This window comes from Berghia stephanieae, chromosome 1 (genome assembly GCF_034508935.2).
Source record: "Berghia stephanieae isolate SIO BIC M18660-M18661 chromosome 1, UCSD_Bste_1.3, whole genome shotgun sequence".
Lineage (NCBI taxonomy): Eukaryota > Metazoa > Mollusca > Gastropoda > Nudibranchia > Aeolidiidae > Berghia > Berghia stephanieae.
The window spans coordinates 19,622,426-19,647,471 of NC_088360.1; the positions used below are offsets into that span (position 1 = coordinate 19,622,426).

Here is a 25,046-nt window from a genome sequence, read left to right on the forward strand (position 1 = left end):
GCGTCATGTTTCTTCCTACTCGTTAAGTGTAATCTTGGGACCGGCGGTCCCGAAAGCTCACCTGGTAGAGCATCCGCCTCACACGCAAAGAGACCTAGTTCAATCCAAGGTATGGTCAAGATTTTTTCAGAACCCCCCCCCCCCCACTCACCCACCCTTGTCCACCCATTAGTGATTGGATAGCTGGGTCTTTTAGATCTGGCGTCAAGTATTGTGCTATAGACTAGAGTCCCATCCAAAGGGTAACAAGCAATCGCTTTTGTCCGTTTAATGGTTTAAGGAGATGACTTTCAAAACGTGATAAATCTCATTTTCATAATTGAGATAAAATTGCAAGTTTTGTCATTTATTTAGTGACTCTCTCTATCTCTAGCTATCTATCTATATATCTATCTATCTCTATCTCTCTCTTTCTCTCTCTCTCTCTCTCTCTTTCTCTCTCTCTCTCTCTCTCTCTCTCTCTCTCTCTGATTCTCCCTCTCCATCTTTCTCATTATCTCTCTTTCTTTTCACACACGCGCACACGCGCACACACACACAAAGACACAAACGCACACACAATACATCTCAAATTAATGCGAGCACGTCCTGTAATAACGAAAGATAATTATTACTTGTTTCTGACACGATTCGCTAAGCGCTGCGATGACAGGTCATTAGAATATAAGCAACACGATATACGAGTCATAGATAATACAAAAATACCATGAAAATTAGACACTGTTTAACGCGAATCTGTTGGAGAGGTCATTGACCTGAGGAGGTCAGGAGGTCGAAGGTTTGAAACTCACTGCACTCGGGTGTAAAAAGAATATAACAGTCAGTTTCAGCGCCATATCAGCCGAAAAAAAACTTTGGCTATAGCTCCTTAAGGGCGCCGTGTTCTCCTTCTGTATTTTGTGTTGTTGTAGGCTTAGGGACGCTTTGTAAAGTAATTTGTGCATCTTTTGTGGATATTGCGCAGTATTAAATCTGAAACTCGAGGTATGCTGATTTTTTTTGTCTTGTTTTATACGTTCTGTTTTGTCTGGATTTCTTGAAGGAACGGAATTGACGTCACTCAGTTCTTTGTTATTGGTTTTAGACAGCCATTTTAATGACCACTAAATTCTATCAATCATAGTTTTGTGTGGATGGTGGATGTAGTGAGTATTTTACCCTTAACACACATCATCATTACACTAATGCCTGATCTCAAATTATATTGTGGTATTCATTTTTTTTATTTTGAACATTATTTCAAAGCTTTTTGCTTGGAACAATGCCAGGGGACTTTGAAATGCCATTTGTTGCAATGTTTAGTGCGGCTATGTGGTCTTGTGGTATGACATTCGTCACTCTATTAGATAATAATGCATCCTTATGCAAAGAATGCATTATCATCTAATAGATGGATAGAATAAAAAATGAAGAAGTATGGAAAAGAACACAGCAGAAACCAGTGGGAGAGGAAATAGGAAGAAGACGTTGGAGGTGGATTGGACACACGCTTAGAAAGAACGACTCCACTATAACAAAGAAAGTATTGGACTGGAACCCTCAGGGCAGAAGATCAAGGGGAAGGCCACGAGGAATATGGAGAAGAATTAAAGAAGCTGATATACAGAGAAGTGGTAAGACCTGGAATGAGATTAAAAAGATAGCTCGGGATAGAGAAGGATGGAAACTGTTTCTCTGTGGCCTATACCCTGACCCAGGATGAAAAAGGCAATGATGAGAGAGGGATGGAAACTGTTTGTCTGTGGCCTATACCCTGACCCATGGTGAAAAAGGCAGTGATGAGAGAGGGGTGGAAACTGTTTGTCTGTGGCCTGTACCCTGACCCATGGTGAAAAAGGCAGTGATGAGAGAGGGATGGAAACTGTTTGTCTGTGGCCTGTACCCTGACCCAGGGTGAAAAAGGCAATGATGATGATGATGCAAAGGTAACTTTACACTCGTTTTGAAACAATTTATATAAAACGGACCTGTAGACGCAACGCACTTGACGTCACTCAACGCTAGGTTATTGTTTTTAGACAGCCATTCATTTTGGTGATTAGTTATCACATTTGTAATTATTTCAATCAGCCTATAAATCTCACAAGGTTCCACTACATAGTTCTGTGTCTTGGTATGTTATATCCGGCTGGCGATGTTGTGAGTATTTTAACTAAAGGTATAGCGTCATTGTTTGTAAGATTCAGTAAAGAAAATCAGATTTTGTCTTTGGCGGCATATTAATAATAATAATAATAATAATAATAATAATAATAATAATAATAATAATAATAATAATAATAATAATAATAATAATAATAATAATAATAATAATAATAATATAATAATAATTATATTATTATTATTATTATTATTATTATTATTATTATAATAATAATAATAATAATAATAATAATAAATCTTTATTGTCCTCAAAAAAGTGGCAATTTGTCATTTGGTTACACATTTATAACAATACAATATTGACATAGACACACTCAACAGATGCACACAAGCATTATTTAGTTAAATCATGAACTTAACTCGTAAGGAGAGAGAGAGAGAGAGAGAGAGAGAGAGAGAGAGAGAGAGAGAGAGAGAGAGAGTAAAACCAAATTTTCCTCATCCACTTCATTCTGGCGTATCTATTACCAGATAGTGACTGTGGGCCACGTAGTTTTAGATTGTCGTTGACATCGCTTAACTCTCTCCTTACCAGCCATTTTCAGGATTTTCCTCAAAACTTCACTCACAACTAACACAAAAATATATATTTTTATCACTCAAACATAATAGCAGTATGTTCTAGCGATAAATAATTTCTTTAACAAAACACGCTCTACATCACACTGTTCGTTTTCTTTAAATTTCATGATGTATAAGAGAAATTTGAAGAGGAAAGATGTTGGTTTTATCGTAACGAATGTGACGATTTTCCTATGGTTGGTAAGGTGCGGCTATGTGGTCTAGTGGTATGACACTCGCTTTCGGATCGGAAGGTCCTGGGTTCGAGCCTTGCGCTCGGCGCATAGTTAAGTCCTTGGAAAAGGCTCTTTACTCACTTTCTCTCACCGTACTCAGGTGTAACATGAGTACCTGGCCGTTAACAGCGCTGTCTTTGTCAGAAAAATTGTAATATCGCCTAACAGGCGTTATGTTCCGTCCTACATGTTAAGTGTTGCTGTTGACCAGGGACCCCTTGTAAAGCTCTTTGAGCACATTTAGTGGATATTGCGCTATATAAAACTCAATTTTATTTTTAAAAATTGAAGGAGAGGGTTAAAAAAAGTAACAACAGTAGAGAAGAAAAAAGGGTGTCAACAATAATTAGTTGAATGAAAATGAAATGTGCAGAGTGCATCGTGTATCATCAGTCATTAATGATGTCATGAAAACCATAACCGGATATTAGAGGAAACGAGTGGGGAAAAAAACGAATAATTGTGTCATGAAGTTCCGGAAAACCAGAAAATTGTTGCATATGTCACTGTGTGAGTGATTAGGCCTCAGTGGTATGACAAATCATTCTTTACTAATAGATAGTTCGAAGATGACGTCACTCAGGTCTTTGTTATTGTATTTTGCCATCCGCGTTTATGAGTAATGCTCACTGAACTGTATTAACCTGACTAAAAATGTTCATGGATACACACAGTTTTGTGTGTTGGTCCGTTATACTTCCGGATGGCAATGTTATGAGCTTCTGAGCCAGCGAATACTATCTATAGATAGTTCAAAGATGACGTCATTCAGGCATTTGTTATTGTTTTTTGCCATCCGCGTTTATGAGTAATGCTTACTGAACTGTATTAACCTGACTATAAACGTTCATGGATACACACAGTTTTGTGTTGGTCCGTTATACTTCCTGATGGCAATGTTATGAGGTTCTTGGCCAAGCGCATACTATCTATACATGATATGCTATGCGTTTAGGCAAATTACTCATATCAGCCAGATTAAACATCTCCTTACCACCTGCAGCAAAATCGTCAAATTTGTGACCCTTCGCCTCAAAACGGTATGGGATGGTTAAGATGTTGAAAATTGAATTTATAGTCAGAAATATCAGACTTGTATTGAGTTTGTATGTGTTGTTGAGGAGAATGGATACCATATTTTTGGGTGCTGATACCAACAATTTATATTTTTGACCAGTTTTAACATTAAATTCACCTTTTAAGCATCTGGTTCGTTCCGACATAATACCGTTTTGAGACGATGGGTCACATTTGTTACGACACAATATACATTTTTCTTATTCAGATTGAATCTTTCTTCTCGTACATCACAAACTTTGAACAATGATCTTTGTTTAATTAATAAGAACATAAAGTTGTTTTGTAGGAAGCTTTTTTGAGTTTAAATAAATCAATTTTTCTGCTGGGAAGCCTGTCATTTTGGGAAAATACTGAAAATGATCGGTAAGAAGAGAGTTAAACACACCAACTGACAAAAAATGTGTATAACAACCATTAATGTTTATAGTCTGACTGATATAATTTACTAAGAAGTTATTACTAACAGGCTGTCTAAAAACAATAACAAAGAGCTGAGTGACGTCACCTTCGTTCCTTCTCAGCTGGCATTAAGTTTTCATGGAATATCGATACCCTTAAAGACGCACTTCATAATGTGTGAATAATTGCCTGACTATAGATAGTATGAAGTTGACGTCACTCAGGTCTTTGTTATTGCATTCTGCCATCCGCGTTTATGAGTAATTCTCACTAAACTGTATTAACCAGACTCTAAACGTTCAAGGTTACACATAGTTTTGTGTGTTGGTCCGTTATACTTCCGGGTGGCAATGTTGTGAGCTTCTTGGCCAAGCGCATACTATCTATAGATAGTGACGAATAGTGTAAGAGTGTTTGTACAGAACCAACGCCTAATAGGCGATTGGTACCGTATGAAATGGAAATATGACTCCATACCGCCTGTTGGCAAACTGGATGAAATGTGAATTTAAAAAAAATATATTTGCCACAGACTATCAGGTAAATACATTATTTTTTATCTTCTTTGGATGTGCAGATTGACTTAATGATGATAGTAAATGGATTCATTAGTCTGATGTCACGCCGCCCAGCAACGGCGGCCATCTTGGTTCTAAACAAAGAAAATCAGTATTTTTTATTCTTCATGCTGGCTAGAACTTTTCATATGCCTTGTTATTAGAATGTGTAAAAGTCAAAACAAGATCAAATTCATTTTTTTTTCCTCTGGATACGCTTTTATGCTCGCCGGGGAAATATTTCATACGGGCGTCCGCCATTGTTCCGATAGTTTAGAGCCAGTGTTACTAAGTTACCATGCGTCATAAGGAAGGAAGTGACGTTACGACTGTTGAAGAGTATTCTTAATCTGTTTAATTGAAAAAGAGGAAGTCAGGCATTTTCATTGAATTTATACTACTATTCGGCTATGTGGTCTTGTGGTATGACACTCGCTTTCGGATCGGAATGTCCTGGGTTCGAGCCTCGCACTCGGCGCATAGTTGAGTCCTTGGAAAAAGCTCTTCGCTCACATTCTCTCACCGTACTCCGGTGTAAAATGAGTACCTGGCCGTTAACAGCGTTGTCTCTGTCCGAAAAAAAATTGTAATATCGCATAGCATGCGTCATGTAACGTCCTACATGTTAAGTGTTGCTGTTGACCAGGGACCCCTTGTAAAATGCCTTGAGCACGTTGAGTGGATATTGCGTTATATATAAAAGCTCAAGATTTTTAAAAAATAAAATATCAAGCTTTTACTATAAATATTACTTTACGTCCCGGTATCATGAACATCATTGTTTTCATTATTCAATTGCTGTAAAATTTTCATCATCTTCTTCTTCCCCGGCATCATCATCACCATCATCATCATAATCCGAATCAGAATGAATGTTATTATCATTGTTGTTATCATTATAATGATAATTGCAGCGTCACCATCGAGATCATTTATCATTATCTTCATCATTGACGTAAATATTTAATAATTTCAGTATAATTTCTAGTTGTCCATTTTTTTACTCTGAACTAGACTATGGATAATTTGGCTAAAGATATTTATGGATTTAAAAATGCTCTCCTTGTGGAATTCTGTTTTGAAATGCACATATGACTGGACGTTCATAATATATCAACGATAAGAATGTTTGTTTTCATTTTTGATTTTATCTGTTTTTCTTTTTTTTAATATTTTTATCTCAAAGAATATGCAATGTGTAATGTATAATATAATGTTATTTGTCATTTAAGGGCATTTAAGGAACGCTTGGTTCATTTCAAAGCCATATTACTGGTATGATATGAAATAATATATGATATGATGTGAAATGATTTATGATATGATATGATATGATATGATATGATATGATATGATATGATATGATATGATATGATTTATGATATGATATGATATGAAATGATTTATGATATGATATGATATGATATGATGTGATATGATATGATATGATATGATATGATATGATATGATATGATATGATATGATATGATATGATATGATATGATATGATATGATATGATATGATATGATATGATATGATATGACATGACATGACATGATATGATATGATATGATATGATATGATATGATATGATATGATATGATATGATATGATATGATATGATATGAAATGATTTATGATATGATATGATATGATATGATATATGATATGATATGATATGATATGATATAATATGATATGATATGATATGATAAGATATGATATGATATGATATGATATGATATGATATGATATGATATGATATGATATGATATGATATGATATGATATGATATGATTTATGATATGATATGATATGATATGATATGATATGATGTGATATGATATGATATGATATGAAATAATTTATGATATGATATGATATGATATGATATGATATGATATGATATGATATGATATGATATGATATGATATGATATGATATGATATATGATATGATATGATATGATATGATATGATATGATATGACATGACATGACATGATATGATATCACCATCATCACTATCATCCTCTTTATCGTTATCTATTATTATGACTATAAGTTAACAAATTAGGCAATGGAGCTTATTTCCGATTCATTTATCTTCACTCGGATTGACATTCCGGCTAGGTCAGGGTGTCTCCCAGCATATCGATTTTTACAAGGTGTCGGTGACGGGTACGTATAAAAGTGACAGTGATGTATTAAAATAGCAATATTACAATTTATTATCATTTCGTCTCAAAGTGAGTGAGTGACTCATCATCATCATCATAGCCTTTTTCACCCTGGGCCAGGGTATAGGCCACAGACAAACAGTTTCCATCCTTCTCTATCCCGAGCCAACTTTTTTATCTCATTCCAGGTCTTACCACTTCTCTGTATATCAGCTTCTTTAATTCTTCTCCATGTTCATAAATTCTGATATTCCAGAAACTCTTCGGTCGCCCAAGCTAAAAAAAGGATTTGGTTTGTGAGTGACTGGGTCGATAAAATATTATTATACCCTAGTCTGAAAAACACGTATTTAAAATATTGGCCAGAAAACTTGGCCTTCAAATTCAAATATCGATCGAAATGACAGTCATCTTGGCAAAAACTTTCAAACCTGGGACTTCGGTTTTAATATATTGATATTTGATGAGCGAGTTTTATGGCCAAATTTAAAAATACGTGTTTTTCCATATTATGGCATTGTGGGGAGCAGCGTATTCAGTATTCAGTCAATTAATCAAGTGTATTAATTTGTGGCCGATTGCCTCAAAATGGTAGTATATCGGAGTAAACCAAATGTCATAAGGGGTTGTAAAGCCATCATTATAGATAGAACGAAGATGGCGTCACTCAGGTCTTTATTATTGTATTTTGCCATCCGAGTTTATGATTAATTCTCACTAAACTGTATGAAGCAGACTATAAACTTTCAAGGTTACACTTAGATGTGTGTGTGTTTGTGTGTGTGTGTGTGTTGGCCCGTTATACTTCCGGATGGCAATGTTATGAGCTTCTTAGCCAAGCGCATACTATCTATATCGGAGCAAACCAAATATCATAAGGGGATTTTAAAGTAAAAATGGCCATCATTATAGATAGAACGCAGATGGCGTCACTCAGGTCTATGTTGTCGTTTTTTGTTGTTTTTTTTTGTTTTTTTTTTTTGCCATCCGCGTTTGTGAGTAATCCTCACTAGACTGTATTAACCAGACTATCAACGCTCAAGGTTACACATAGTTTTGTGTGTTAGACTAATATACTTTCGGATGGCAATGTTGTGAGCTTCTTAGCCAAGCGCATACCATCTATAGATCTCATTACCAAATACCAAACGAGTTACAAAATTGTGACAGATTCTATTTCTAAAAAAATATAAAGTGGTATGGGAAAGTATGTGGGGGGGGGTGAGGGGGTAAGAATTTCATTTACATAACATCGTAAACATTAAATCTAAAATTAGCATAGGAATACTTATATATTTGTAAATCTTATACATCATTACGTTTTCTATTTTTGATTAGTTTTAAACTGTCTTGTTTTACTGTCTTGCTATTAGAAGGCTTCTTGATATTGATACTACTAAACTTCTTGTGGTCTCTTTGATTCTTACCCGCCTTGATTATTGCAATAGCTTACTCTATGGTTGTGATAATAATGTCATTAATCGACTCCAAATGTTACAGACCAAAGCTACTCCATTGGTAACGTTATCTCAAAAAAGAGCGAGCATATTACTTCCATTTTGGAGGACCTACACTGGCTACCTGTAAAGTTTAGGATTGAATTTAAAATACTCACCCATGTTTTCAATTGCTTAAACAATTCCGCTCCTGTTTACCTTCAGGAACTTATCCACCTTTATGAACCCAGTCGAAATTTAAGATCTGCTAATTTAAATATCCTAAGGGAACCCCCAAAATCGTTAGTTTTTCATGAGAAATCCTTTGACCACCATGCCCCCGACTGTGGAACTCCATCAATATTGAAACTAAAAATAGTGAAAATCCACTTATCTTTAGAAAACGGTTAAAAACTGAGCTTTTCTGTAGGGCATATAATTTGGACTCTTTGTATTTTATTATAATATATTATGTTATCATCGAATTTGTGTGGTTTTAACATGCCAGTTCTATATTTGTATATCATACATGATGTGTTGATGTAAAGCGCCATTGAGCAATTCCAAATTGGAACGAGGCGCTATATAAGTTCATTCATTATTATTATTATTATTATTATTATTACTAATCAACTGCAGAAAAAAATAGTTTTGTATTGAACGTTATTATATTAATTATACTTGTACTTGGACAAAAGATTAAACAGCCTATGAGAATAAGATCCTAGAAACTATACCATAAGTGTCAATTAATTTTCTTGGACTAAAAGGACGACTGACATTCCACAATTTTGAAATTTTGTTATCAAAAATGACTACAGTGGTAACAGTGATTTTTATAGAAGAAAATAAATTGACGTTACTCAGCTCTTTGATGCTGTTTTTAGAGTCATTTTGGTGATTAGTTATCAATAAATTATATTAGAATATAAACGTTCAGGGTTACACATAGTTTTGTGTTTCCGTACGTTAGATTAGGCTGTTGGATGTTGGGAGCATTTTACCTAAACGCATAGCATCAACATTCCTTGTTTAACTCTATGCATGAACTTCTGTCAATCATGAAAGATGGTTGAATGATGATGATTGACAAACCTGCTACTTTAAAAATTAAAAAAATGAGCTTTTATATAGGGCAATATCCACTAAATGTGCTCAAAGCGCTTTACAAGGGGTCCCTAGTCAACAGCAACATTTAACATGTAGGACGGGACATGACGCCTGTTAGGCGATATTACAATTTTTCGGACAGAGACAACGCTGTCAACGACCAGGTACTCATTTTACACCTGAGTACGGTGAGAGAATGTGAGTAAAGAGCCTTTTCCAAGGACTCAACTATGCGCCGAGCGCGAGGCTCGAACCCAGGACCTTCCGATCCGAAAGCGAGTGTCATGCCACTAGACCACATAGTCGCACTTGGGGTAGGTCTCATAGGACTGCTACTTCCTCTTAAACTAATAATTTTGTAACGGAAGACGAAACACCTGGGGTCATTGTCCGACTAATGACTCTAGAGAAATGAAACGGATGATTGAATTTGCTGTTGGGGAGAGGTGTGGGTTCCACGACAACAAACCCAAGGGTTTTTTGCTGCTGAAATCCAGTTCTCTGTTAGAGATAGAATGAAGTTGGCGTCACCCGGATCTTTGTTATTGTTTTTTGCCATCCACGTTTATGAGTGATTCTCACTTAAATGTATTAACCTGCCTATAAACGTTCATGGTTACACAGAGTTGTGTGTGTTGGTCTATTATACGTCCGGATGGCAATGTTGTGAGCTGCTTAGCCAAGCGCGCACTATCAATATATTTGAACCGTGTATTCTTTCATTTAATTGAACTTTTTTGAGCTTTTTTTATATAGCGCAATATCAACTAAACATGCTCAAAGCGCTTTAAAAGGGGTCCCTTGCCAACAGCAACACTTAACATTTAGGACTGGACATGACGCCTGTTAGTCGATATTACAATTTGTTCGGACAGAAACAATTATGTTGACGGCCAGGTACTAATTTTACACCTGAGTACGCTGAGAGAATGTGAGTAAAGAGCCTTATCCAAGGGCTCAACTATGCGCCGAGCGAGGCTCGAACCCAGGACCTTCTGATCCGAAAGCGAGTGTCATACCACTAGACAATATTATAGCCGCACTGATACTAATATGTTTTTGAAAAAGATAAATATGCGCAATAAAAGTATCTAGATCTTTTCACGATTGCACCATGCTTAATGATTTTCACAATGCTTTCAAGATCAGGAAACTATGATGGAGCGTTTTCTTTTCAAAGTTCATAGTGCTACGGTTGCTATGAGTTTAGGTAAAATACTCAAAACATCCTACAGCCAGATTAAACATACCAACGAACAAAACTGTGGAGTAACCATTAACGTTTATGCTGTCTGAGTGATATAATTTGGAAAGAACTAATGATTAACTCGCTCAACCCTAACACCGACTATATCCGTCTTTAACCCGGATTACCCAAGCCTCTTTATTACATTTTCTAAGACAAATTATAGGCGTAGTATTAAAGCCAATGTTTTAAGGTTTTGCGTGTTAATGGTAATTGAATAAAATAATCTATGCACGTGTTCGTTTTTTAATACATTTTTTCCAAGTATGAAAAGTAGCAAAAATCTCTAGGATTGAGTGAGTTAACAGGCTGTCTATAAACATTAACAAAGAGCTGAGTGACGTCAATTTCGTTCCTTCTATTACAGACCAAGTTGAAAGAGATTCATCCAACCAGTGGCGAACCAAAACTACAATGATAAGGGATAGAAACAATTGGATTCAATAGTCTGATGTCACGTCTCCCAGCAACGGCGAGCAGCGTGGTTCTAAACAAAGAAAATCGGTACTTTTTATTCTTCATACTGGCTAGAACTTTTCATAATAATATGTCATGTGATCAGAATGTATAACAGTCAAAACATGATCAGATTTATAATGTTTTCCTCCTTTGGATACACTTTTATGCTCGTCAGGAAATATTTCATAAGGGCGTGGCCATTGCTCCGATATAGTTTAGAGCCAGTTACTAAGTTACCATGCGTCATTACAAGGGAAGTGAAGTCATAACTGTTGAAGCGTATTGGCGAGATTCTGATTTCATGTAACCTAGCATATAAGAACTATATATATATATATATATATATATATATATATATATATATATATATATATATATATATATATATATATACTTACCTGCTAGAAGCTATGGGCTGTTAACAAATAATTATTATATAACACTTCCAAAAAAAAAATACAAAAAAAAAATGGAATGTTTCGGGCTGAAAACCCTTCTTCGTCCATTATCAAGAACATTAAAACGGTAAATGCATCTATCTGAATGTTAAGTGACGTATTAACACTTTTACGTTCCGTGTTAAGTGAGCATTTCGTTCTTTTGCTACGCTGTTAAATTCATTTTCGTACATCAGTTGTTTACATAACAACAATCCAAGCGATGGAGAAATTGTCTACGGTTACTATGTCTATGGTTTATGGTTACAATAAAATCAAAAATAAAAATACAACAGTTTAAAAGATTTCAAAATACTTAGATCAGAACGTTTTATGCTCAAAATCCTTCTTCAGGAATCAACAGAGACAACCATAATAGTAATACTGCCCATAAAATCCTGGTAGACGGGAGAAAAGGACTCGGCACGTTCAATTGGAACAAACGATCATGTAAAATCATAAAACCATCTACCCATATTACAACATCAAGCTCTGCATTTTTAATACCTGTCCTTTTCTTTTACACGATATAAAATCCAGATTCGAAAGTCGTGGGTTTAAGTCCCGTGTTCGCACTTTTTTTAAAGTAGAAAAGAGCACAGGAGTCATGATCTCGTTGTGCTCTAGCCACTTTAGAAGTTAAGGACCGAAACAATTGTTCTAGGTGGTGAGGGGGGGGGGGGGGGGTCTTCCCGAGACTTTCTGCTTTAGCTCGACTTGAGTTTCTTGTTACTTATAAGACTAAAGGCTTGAGTTCCATTATTCAACGGAAACGTGAGTACCAATAAAGAATAAAACTTACACATTACTCGCCCTAAGGAAGAACATGTCGTCTCTGAAATATACATTACCTTCAACATGACAAAATATATAGATAGTATGCGCTTGGCTAAGAAGCTCACAACATTGCCATCCGGAAGTATAACGGACCAACACACAAAACTATGTGTAACCTTGAACGTTTATAGTCTGGTTAATTCAGTTGAGTGAGAATTACTCATAAACGCGGATGAAAAAAGCAATAACAAAGACCTGAGTGACGTCAACGTCATACTATCTATATATTATATGCTAATTCAATGCATTTTAAAATAAAATGCTTTGGGTTTATTTTAGGAGGTTCCGATAGCTCAGTTGGTAGAGCACTCGCTTCACACGCAAAGGGACCAAGATCGATCCCGGGTGCAGTCGAGATTTTTTTCTGACCCTCCTGTCCACCCAGCAGTGAATGGGTAGCTGAACTTGTTAGATTTGGCGGAAAGTACCTTGCGATAGACTAGCATCCTATCAAAAAGATAGCAAGCATTTGCTATTGTCTGTTTCACGCTATAGAAACCGGGATAAACTCCGGCTCCATGGGCATAATGGCTCTGTAGGACTACTTTTTTAATTGTGGTTTAATTTCTTAAATTTGTTAAGTTGATTTCTTTTTCTTTAGTTTATTTGCCTGGTTACTATTTTCTTATAATATTATTGGGTTCAAATCAGCGTACACCATGATAGGCTTCAACAGTCGTGACATCACTTCCCTCGTAATGACGCATGGTAACTTAGTAACTGGATCTAAACTATCGGAATAATGGCGGACGCCCTTATGAAATATTTCTCCGACGAGCATAAAAGTGTATACAGAGGAAAAAAAATATATTATAAATCTGATCATGTTTTGACTTTTACACATTTTGATCACAAGACATATGAAAAGTGCTAACCAGCATTAAGAATATAAAGTACCGATTTACTTTGTTTAGAACCAAGATGGCCGCCGTTGCTGGGCGACGTGACATCAGACTATTGAATCCAATTCATCATTTTTAACTTCTGACATTAATGTACTGATACTAGGGATCAAACGCATTTCCACCAAACATCGCGTTGCGTATCATATTATGATGATGACATCCAAGGTAATCCGGCGTCGGTTTGTGAGAGGCTTCCATCAACCGCCTGACAGGGTTTCAGATACTGACGTAAAGCCCTCTCTGACGGTTCTGTAATAGGATCTCTTCTTGGTCGTTAAGGCTAATGATGGTGTTAAGGTAAGCCATGTCAGACTACTTAATATTGTATGTATCCCCCCTTATACAGCACGAGCTAATCACATCAGCTCATGATATGTCCACGGGATTTCTAACGTACGCTGAAAAAAAAATTAGGCTAAATCACGTATTTAAAAATTTGGCCAGAAAACTCGTTATTCAAATATCGATCGATGATAATGATCCATCTCTTGTCAAAAACTCTAAAAACCTGAGAATTCAAGGAAATCCCAGGTTTGACAGTGTCAGTCAAGAGGAGGGTCCTTTTAATCGATCAATATTTGAAGGGTGGGTTTTCTGGTCAAAATTTTTAATAAGTGTTTTTTTTTTTGTTTCAAAGTATGTCAGATTTGTAGGGGAGTGAAGTATGTGTTCACGACTTGTTCCGTTACGCTGTCGGAGTTGATAATAACTATGAACGTACTATCGAACGTGTCTTTAGTCGTGCCCTCATTATCAAGGTGGTAAATCATTTATGGAATATTAAAGACATGAAAGAAGAAATATGGAAGCAGGTCCTGATGCAGGTAAAAAATCTGAAAGACAGTGCCAGACAAACAAGAAGGAAACTGCTGCCAGAACGACGGTAATCAGAAGGTTTTATTAAAGCTCAAATCTGGTAATAACGCCTTCACTCTCTCCTTACCAACCATTTTCAAGATTTTCACCAAAATATCACATCCGACTAACACAAGAATATAATCTTTTATCACTCAAAAACAATTGCAGTAAAGTTCTTCCGATGCATAAATACTTTCTTTAGCAAAACATGCTCTACAACACACTGTTCATTTTCTTTAAATTTTATGATGTACAAAAGAAATTTGAGTACGACAAATGTTGTTTGTGTCGTAAAGAATGTGACGATTTTCCTATAATTGGGAAGGAGAGAGGTTAACTGTAGCATCCTTACGGATGTATTTTTTTTAAAATTCCCTTTATTCATCCCCAAAGGGAAATTTGTCTTTAGGGTCTATTCCAAGGGAACACTGGAATGACCCAGGCGTCAGCCGCAGAGCAGCGCCGCAAAGTGAGCTAGGGCGATGTGACTTGCTCAAGGCCACACAACGCAGCGGCGGGTGATTGAACTCGGTACCTTTCGGGTAGGAAGCAAAGACCGTACCACTGAGCCAAGATGCCCCTAAAGATGTTCTTCCGAACTCGTTATCTCTATTTTTTCAATTAAAAAAATATTGAAAACTATTTCACCTGGACTCTCTCTCTCTCTCTCTCTCTCTCTCTCTCTCTCTCTCTCTCTCTCTCTCTCTCTCTCTCTCTCTCTCCCTCTCTCTCTCTCTCTCATCGGGACTAATTGTTTAATTTCATTGAACTACAATTTGATATCAATTTTGTTAAAAATATTCTGTAAGTTGATAGTTAAAATAGGGCTTAATTCTCAATATTTAGCTCATGGAGGGAATCCTCAAATAGTGGGAAATAGACTTTAACCCTCCCCTTACCACGCATAGGAAAATCGTCGCATTTGTTACGATGCAGCCAACAATTTTCTTATTCTGATTTCATGTTGTTATAGTTTTAGATATAAAAACTAGACACTGTGTTGCAGAGCTCATCTTTGTAAATAAAATATAGAATATACTCGGCTACTATTCTGTTTGAAAAATCTATTTTTGTGTTGGTTGAGTTTGAAGTTTCGGGTAAAATTCTGAAAATAGCTGGTAAGGAGAGAGTTGGAAACCAAACTTTAATTCTTCTCATAAGATAACTTTGCCGTACTTTAATTCTCAATGTTAAAGAGTTGGGGTCATTTTATCGATCAATATTGAATTACAACTGGTCAAATGAAGAAGATAAAAGTGTTTGTCAATGTAAGGCAGAATTGTGAACAGACAACTCCAAATCATAAAACACAACAAAAGTTCAATTAATAATGTAAAAGCTTCCAAAATAGTAACTTTTGTCGTGATCACTGATGATCGTCTATAGATAGTATGCACTTGGCTAAGAAGCTCATAACGTTGCCATCCGGAAGTATAACGGACCAACACACAAAACTGTGTGTATCCATGAACGTTTATAGTCGGGTTAATACAGTTCAGTGAGCATTACTCATAAACGCGGAGTCAAAAATCAATAACAAAGACCTGAGTGACGTCATCTGCATACTATCTATAAAAATGTCAAAGTTTATGCCATTCTTTGATGATGAAACTGTGATCAAAGTTAATAATTAAATGGAACCAAGACATGGAAACATTGATCGATATCTTCCGTGATCTGACGATTTCAGGAATAATACCTCAGCTTATCGATGTCGGTAGACAAGAAATTTCTCGTCATCTTAATAGACTGATGGTGACGTTGTATGAGAATGAATTATTGGGATTCCGTTGTTTGGATTTTCTCAGATTACTTAAGCTTGGACGACAGATCCTAAAGTCAGAATGATCAGAAACTTGAGATTTCAGTTTTCGTTACTTTAAATAAGATATAATCCTTCAAAGCCATTGAACCCAAGGAGTCGGAGTTTATCTCGGTTACTGTACAATAGAAATTGCGTGCTACCCATTATACAGGACGGTAGTGTTTCGCAAAATGCTTTCCGCCAGATCAAACATATCCAGCTATCGAATCACAGACGGGGGGGGGGGGGGAGATTTTTTTTTTAATCACGACTGCACCCGGGATCGATACCGGTCCAAGTGCGTGTGAAGTGGGTGCTCTATCAACTGAACTACCGGAACCCTCTTTTGTCACTGTATAAAAGTATAATCATTTTCCTCAAAAACAGACTATCAATTAACCGCTATCTAAATTTTTGACCAATCAAAACATGGGATTCACGACATATCCTCAAACCCGATCGGAAAAACAGCTGGTTGTTCACTAACAATAGAATGAATGAAGTTGGCGCTATAAAACTCATTGCTAGTGTTTTTAAAACCACCAGTTAGGATATTGGTTATTTTGAGCTTTTATATAGCGCAATTTCCACTAAATGTGCTCAAAACGCTTTACAAGGGGTCCCTGACCAACAGCAACACATAACATGTAGAACGAAACATGTCGCCTGTTAGGCGACATTACAATCTTTTTGGACAGAGACAACGTTGTTAACAGTCAGGTACTCATTTTTACACATGAGTACGGTGAGAGAATGTGAGTAAAAAGTCTTTTCCAAGGACTCAACTATGCGCCGAGCTAGGCTCGAACCCAGGACCTTCCGATCCGAAAGCGAGTGTCATCGCCGTTCACACTAGCTTCTCGCAATCAGACCATAAACGTTTAATTAAGGTTACATTGTCTTGTGTATTGGTTTGGTAAATCTTGAATGAAGAAATAATGAGTATATTATTACTAAAACGCACACGAATGTGTAACACGAGTGTAGATTGAATACTTTAACAATCACTGCGATTGTTTTGTTTGTTGAACGATGAATGTTCGGACAGTCCGAATCGGACAAGGGACATGATTATGTTCCCTCCACTTCAAGTGTATTCCATTTTTAGTATCTAAATCACCCCGGCAAAAAAATTTAAACCTGAGCTTTCATATAGAGCAATATTCTTGCTCAAAGCGCTTTACAAAGGATCCCTGACAAACAGCAACACGTAACATGTAGAACAAGACAAGACGCTGTTAGGGGTTATTACATTTTTTTTCCGACAGAGACACCGCTGTTAACTAACAGCTACTCATTTTACACCTGAATATGGTGAGAGAATGTAAGTAAAGTGCCTTTTCAAAGGACTCAGCTATGCGCTGAGCGAGGCTCGAACCCAGGACCTTCCGATCCGAAACGAGTGTCATACCACATGACCAGATAGCCTAGCCATACATAAGATCGTTTTGAGGTCAAGGTTCACATTTTTCTGGGCCACCGAGATCCATATTTATTTACCCTCCAGTTCAATTATCAGCACCAAGGCCATTGTTCTGTACATCGATGTATCAGTTTACGAGTATCTACAAACCTTGGCCGTGACTAATAAACTAAATCAAACGAGTGAGATATCACGGACTTAGCCCGACAAGGGGCCGGCAATTTGGAATAAGATTCGATTACTTGGAGCGACTGACGGTTTGCTATTAGCGGGTTAATCCTACAAAATGATCTATCCAGTTGCAGAGCGCGATTCCGAAAATACCCCCAAATCCCGGGGTCACTGGAGGAAGGCACGGGTGATAAGCCGAATGGAATTGCTGGGGTCTTTGCCAAGGGGTTTGTACGAACGAGCAGCTGTTTGCCGATATCGATGCTGTGCGCTTGGCTAAGAAACTCACAACATTGCCAACCGGAAATATAACGGACCAACACACAAAACTATGTGTAATTTTGGTGCTGTATAGATAGAACGAAGATGACGTAACTCTCGTTTTTGTTATTGTTTTTTGTCATCCATGTTTATGAGTAATTCTCACTAAATTGTATTAACCAGACTAGCGGTCAAGATTACACATAGTTTTGTGTGTTGTTCCGTTTTATTTCCTGATGGCAATGTTATGAGCTTCTTAGCCAAGCGCACACTATCTATAGATAGAATGCGCTTGGTCAAGGAGTTCACAACATTCCATCCGGAAGTATAATGGACCAACACACAAACTATGTGTAACCATGAACTTTTATAGTCTGGTTAATACAGTTTAGTGAGAACAACTCACAAACGCGGATGGCAAAAACAATAACAAAGGCCTGAGTGACGTCATCTGCATACTATCTATAGATAGAATGCGCTTGGCCAAGGAGTTCACAACATTGCCATCCGGAAGTATAACCGACCAACACACAAACTCTGTGTAACCATGAACTTTTATAGTCTGATTAATACAGTTTAGTGAGAACAACTCACAAACGCGGATGGCAAAAACAATAACAAAGGCCTGAGTGACGTCATCTGCATACTATCTATATTCCATTTATTACCGTTTAGTGAGAATTACTCATATATTATAAGCGTGGATGGCAAAAAGCAATAACGAAGACCTGAGTGACGTCAACTTCGATCTATCTATAGTGTGTTAGACAAGCACTCCTATTGTGGGCATGGCCAAATTTCATTAAATATGCATGTGGTGTGATAGAGGAGGATCCAAATTTTATGGGTCTCTCCCTTTTCAATGGTATAATATATGTGTGACTCAAAGCGTAGCCATCGTAAAGTTATAGCCTGACACTGACCAAAAAATGATGTCAAAATGCCAGTCTTTTGCCACAAAAGAAAACAAATCGGGAGTTGTATTCAAAAGTTCAACCAATGAAATAACTTGTTTCCTTGAGCTCTACTAAAGACAGCTCACTAGACGCTACACAAACCTAAAAAAAGACGTCAAACTGCCAGTCCTAGAGGGTTCTAGCGTAGCCATCGTTAAGTTATAGCCTGACACTGAAATCCAAAAGGACTGGCAATTTGACGTCATTATTTAGTTTTTTTTGCACCGCCTGGTGAGTTGTCGTTAGTAGAGCTCATGGAAACAAGTTATTTCATTTGCTGAACTATTGAATACAACTCACGATTTGTTTTCTTTTGTGGCCAAAGACTGGCATTTTGACGTCATTTTTGGTCAGTGTCAGGCCATAACTTTACGAAGGCCACGATCAGGCTGTAGATAGTATGCAGATGACGTCACTCAGGTCTTTGTTATTGTTTTTTGCCATCCTTGTTTATGAGTAATGCTCACTGAACTGTATTAACCCAACTATAATCGTTCATGGATACACACCGTTTTGTGTGTTGGTCCGTTATACTTCCGGATGGCAATGTTATGAGCTTCTAAGCCAAGCGCATACTATCTATATGTAAACGATGGCGACGCTCGAATGCTCAGTGGTACTTGTCTTGTCTTATCACAAAATCCAAGCAATGTTCACCCTTGTAAGTGGCCGGGCGCGTGAGAATGATCGTGAAAAAGTCTGGTCCCGACTCTGTGTCCTCGTGTAAGGCCCTTTACACTTTACACACATTACCCCACTCGAATCAGGTGTGAATAAGTATCTGACTGGAGGTCGTGAGGGATATATTAAGAGTGTAGGTCCAAAAATGATGTCTAACAGGTGATTGGTACTGAGTGAAACGGAAATATGATTTCACATGGCCTGTTGGGGGAATAGATGAAACGCGTTGTGAAGAGCATTGAACACGATAAACTAGTGGAAATGCGCTATATAAATGTTCATATGTTTTATTTTAATTGTGCAAGTCCTTTAGACCTTTGCTTGTATTTTAATATCAGTTTATAGTGATAATATGCGGTAAGGTAAAATATTCACAATTTCTGCCCACCAGAGTCGCTTACATGACAAACGTCTTTGTGTCAATTTCTGAATAGGGCGATAATTAGATTTTAAAATTCCTCGGCTGTAAACGCGTCCAATCGTTTGATCAGTGGATATCGATATTGATTTTTTACCTCATACTTTTTAAGGACATAATTATAATCGATTCTTAATAAAGACGAGAAGAGCAAACATCCGGTTCAAATACACTTCACGGTCGCCAGTTATATCTCACAAAACACCTCTATAAAATATCAGTCATATATCGATTACTTAAAAGACCTCCAGCTTGTAAAATATACAAAAGATTAAGAATGAATCGATATGTCAAATAAAAGTTCTCAAACTAAAATATAAGAAAGACAAAGTAGGGACCAAGCACTTGTGTATGGTGTATGATAGAATTCTGAAAACGTACGCATGAAACAGTGCCTGCCATACAACACAGAAAGAAATATACAAGAAAGAAAAGGATATCCCAAAAAAGAATCAGCTTGGACTTGATCGAACCTCAGACCTTTTGATTACTCGTCAGACCAGATTTAGAGTAGTTACGACGTTGGGTCAGAAAATTAGATTTATTGCAAAGTGTAAAATGCAAATAGTTTGATTGTAGCAATAGATAGTATGCGCTTGGCTTAGAAGCTCATAACATTGCCATCCGGAAGTATAACGGACCAACACAAAAAAACTGTGTGTATCCATTAACGTTTATAGTCGTAGTCAGGTTAATACAGTTAAGTGAGCATTAGTCATAAACGCGGATGGCAAAAAACAATAACAAAGACATGAGTGACGTCATCTTCGAACTATCTATATTCAAACGGTGAACGCATAGGCCGATCTTTAGGAAGTAAATAAAAATATATGACGACTTTGTATCAATTGATACGTTGAAAACATTTGCATGAAAATAAAAGGTGTAAGTTGCACTGATCGTTCATATCCATTCGTATGTATAGTTGTGATATGTTTCATCTAGATAGTCCATCAGACAAAATTGGTATTCCTCGTTTGATGATGATGATAATAATAATAATAATAATAATAATAATAATAATAATAATAATAATAATAATAACAATAATAATAATAATAATAATAATAATAATAATAATAATAATAATAATAATAATAATAATAATAATAATAATAATAATAATAATAATAATAACAATAATAATAATAATAATAGTAATAATAATAATAATAATAATAATAATAATAATAATAATAATAATAATAATAATAATAATAATAATAATAATAATAATAATAATAATAATAAAATAATAATAATAGTAATAATAATAATAGTAATAATAATAATAATAATAATAATAATAATAATAATAATAATAATAATAATAATAATAATAATAATAATAATAATAATAATACATGGAATTTCCATCGCGCATTTTCATCACTGTGTGATGCTCAATGCACGTTATAAATAATATACAAACGTTACCATTTATGCCACAATGAATACAATAACAGTTTTTAGTCTAGAATTCTCTCAACATATTGGTTAGTTTCATATCATTAAGGACGCTATGAAAAATTCAAAGGTATTCCTACAATCATTAATTTATTATTCTGTCTGAATTTTTATTCTGTATTTTGATACATCAGTTATAGGATATTAGATCTCACTAAAGTTTGCATGAAAAGGTGAGACTAAGTGTTCTTTGTTTACATGAGTAAATGTAATAATAATAGTTGTAAAATTATCAACTTACTTGTCTATGATAAATCCAATAATTCTTGTGAGATAGAATCTAATTTTAGAATAGCATTCAGTCTTATTTCTGTCGGTGTACCTGTATCAAAAAAAAAGATAAGATGAATGTGTGATTTTGTTAAAATTCACAATTTAAAATGTTTTCTTTATAACTTTCACAACTGAAAATGCTTATGATTTTAGCCCCTATACGAGCAAGATATTCCCTTACCTAATATTATACCTATTCGTTTTCATCAAAAGATCGTCCCAAGAATAACCTGAATGAAATCCGGGCGGCCTTTGTACATAGCAAGGTACCTGACTCCGGAAAGGAACGCATTTATGACATGGGGAAAGAACACATTTCCTTGGGGTGTGGGCGACGTTTCTTCTGAACTGGGAGAGAAGCCATCTGTATCAATAAGGGGAGACATTGAGAGGCAGCCAACAAACTCTGTCCAGGACCTATCTAACGGCACCCTCTATGTGTCATTTGGGGACGTCGGTTTCATTCATCTTGTGTTCCCAGATCGCAAAGCGTCTGGTTGAGCATTGCATTGAGACATAGTTGTCTGGCGGGTTACAAATGGATCATTAAAGCGTGAAAGTATTTTTTTTTTGGAGATGAGGTAGAATGTCATATACTCTAACAAACAAAAATTGAGCTTTATATAAAATATTGAGCTTTATATAGCGCAATATCCACTAAATGTGCTCAAAGCGCTTTACATGGGGTCCCTGGTCAACAACAACATTTAACATGTAGGACGGGACATGACGCCTGTTAGGCGATATTACAATTTTTCGGACAAAGACAACGCTGTTAACGGCCGGGTACTCACTTTACACCTGAGTACGGTGAGAGAATGTGAGTAAAGAGCCTTTTCCAAGGACTCAACTATGCGCCGAGCGCGAGGCTCGAACCCAAGACCTTCCGATCCGAAAGCGAGTGTCATACCACTAGACCATATAGCCTAACATAGTAGAAGTGTAACCTTTAGGGAGTGCTGCTACCAAGGCAATAAGAGTGGACTCGGACTTTGATCGGAGTCAGAATCACATTGCTATTATTTAATAGTCGATTAAAATGGTTTGATTTATATGTATTGGAACTCGGTAAACAGTGCTAGAGATCCCGCATTTTAACAGGTGAATTAAAAGAGGCTTACACTCTTTTTTAAAACAATGGCTGTGGAAGAGCAACAGAATTAAACATGAAGCAACGAGGTTCGTTTCCGATTAATCTTAGAATGTATCTTCATGTTTTACCCTTGTAGCTGGGAAAATGCACTGTACTTGAGGTTACCACTTTGAAGCACCGACAAGCGTGTCTCAAATATCTGCTGACGAAGGGTTTGTACCCGAAACGTCCATTGTATGTTTTGTTCCCATACGAAGCCTCTCCATTTTCACTCTTTTGTTAGTATTTTACGATCACCGGCTTCAGGTAGCCCCTACCGTTTTCTAAACATGCTTTCCGCAATTTTGACCTAAACCTAACGAGATGCTTACCGCCCAGATCCCGACGTGGCGCCGAGAACTCGTTCAAAATTCCTAAAGGTGGCGTTCAAAAAACTTATACATAATTTTATTTCGTATAGAAGGAATGAAACTGACGTCACTCATCTCTTTGTTGATGTTTTCAGACGTCCAGTTGGATGTTTCGTTCTCATTAAGATGTATCAATCAGAATAAATTTGTTTACGATTACTCATAGTTTTGTGTGTTGGTGCGATTCATCTGGCAGGCAGATTTTGTGGTCGTTTTACTAAATGGCATATCATCAATTCAACAGTAATAACATAAGAGAAATTCATTTCGTAAAAGACACTATCCAAAATTGAAGAATAACCTTTTGATATAATGTTATCTTAGATTGAATATTTGAAAGGAACTTGATCTCGGGGTTACATTTGTTTCAGGTGGAAACAAATGTCATATTGACCGCATTGTGTTCAAATCCCAAGCATAAATCAAAATGGGTGACTTGTGGTATTATTACAAGCGATTCAAATACCACCCCCCCCCCCCCCCACACACACACACACACACACCTCTCACATGTAAGCTATCTGCTAGTATTGCGGATCTATAGATTGATACCGGGTATCTATATACATTCACTGTTAAGCGTCGCGTCCCTGTTAAGCTTTTCCTTAAATCAATCTATTTATTGGATAATACCGCAGTTCAAAATTGGGCCAATACTTGAAATGTATATGTAAATACACAGCAATTGGGCCCGTACTTGAAATGTAGGCTATATGTAAATGCACACCAATACATATTATCTATGCACATAAATGCCATACTCAGAAGAAGGAAAAACATTTTTTAAATTTTGGCCAGAAACTCACCTAATATTGACCGATTAAAATGACTCTTATCAAGTCAAAAACTCTCAAACCTGGGACTTAATTGAAGTTTCAAGTTTGGGAGTTTTTGACAAGATGAGGGTCATTTTAATCGATCGATATTGAAGGACGAGATTTCTGACCAAAATCTTTAAATGTTTTTTTTTAGTTTCAGACTACGACGGGAAAATATTAATGTTTACATAGGCAAAGCACCTCTTATCATTTTACAAGTCTGGGTCACTGTTGCCCTTAATAATAAAAAAAACTTTAGCTTTTATATAGCGCAATAACCACTAAACGAGCTCAAAACGCTTTACAAGGGGTCCCAAGCCAACAGCTTAACACTTGACATATAGCACGAGACATGGTGCGTGTGACGCGATATTATAATTATTTTTCGGACAGAAAAACGCTGTTAAAGACCAGTACTCAGTTTACACCTGAGTACGGTGAGAGGAGGTGAATAAAGAGCCTTTTCCAAAGAACACACCTATGCGCCACTTCAAGAGAGACTCGAGTCTTGGACCTTCCGATTCGAAGGCGAGTGTCATACCACTAGACCACATAGTCGCACGAAAGAGACATTTCATATTTCTAATGATTGAGAAATGTCCAACCGTTTTACAGCAATAAATCACGTGATCGATGACGAGGTTGGACAAAAGCATAAATATAGATAGTATGCGCTTGACAAAGAAGCTCACAGCATTGCCATTCGGAAGTATAGATAGTTCGAAGATGACGTCACTCAGGCCTTTGTTATTGTTTTTGCCATCCGCGTTTGTGAGTTGTTCTCACTAATCTGTATTAACCAGACTAT

The 25,046-nt window shown here is 36.4% G+C and overlaps 3 protein-coding genes across 3 annotated transcripts in view; 1 reads left to right on the forward strand and 2 right to left on the reverse strand.

The window, feature by feature from the left end:
* The window catches only part of LOC144970012 (cap-specific mRNA (nucleoside-2'-O-)-methyltransferase 1-like), a 425,811-nt gene that overhangs the window by 391,756 nt on the left and 9,009 nt on the right, over window positions 1-25,046 (reverse strand). The gene's annotated exons all lie outside the window — the stretch shown is intronic.
* The window catches only part of LOC144970019 (muscarinic acetylcholine receptor M5-like), a 286,770-nt gene that overhangs the window by 230,280 nt on the left and 31,444 nt on the right, over window positions 1-25,046 (reverse strand). Inside the window, exon 2 of the mRNA XM_078909194.1 lies at window positions 21,886-21,966. The gene's annotated coding sequence lies outside the window, so the exon portion shown is untranslated. The remainder of the gene's footprint in view (window positions 1-21,885; window positions 21,967-25,046) is intronic.
* The window catches only part of LOC144963408 (uncharacterized), an 85,044-nt gene that overhangs the window by 17,057 nt on the left and 42,941 nt on the right, over window positions 1-25,046 (forward strand). The window lies entirely within an intron of this gene.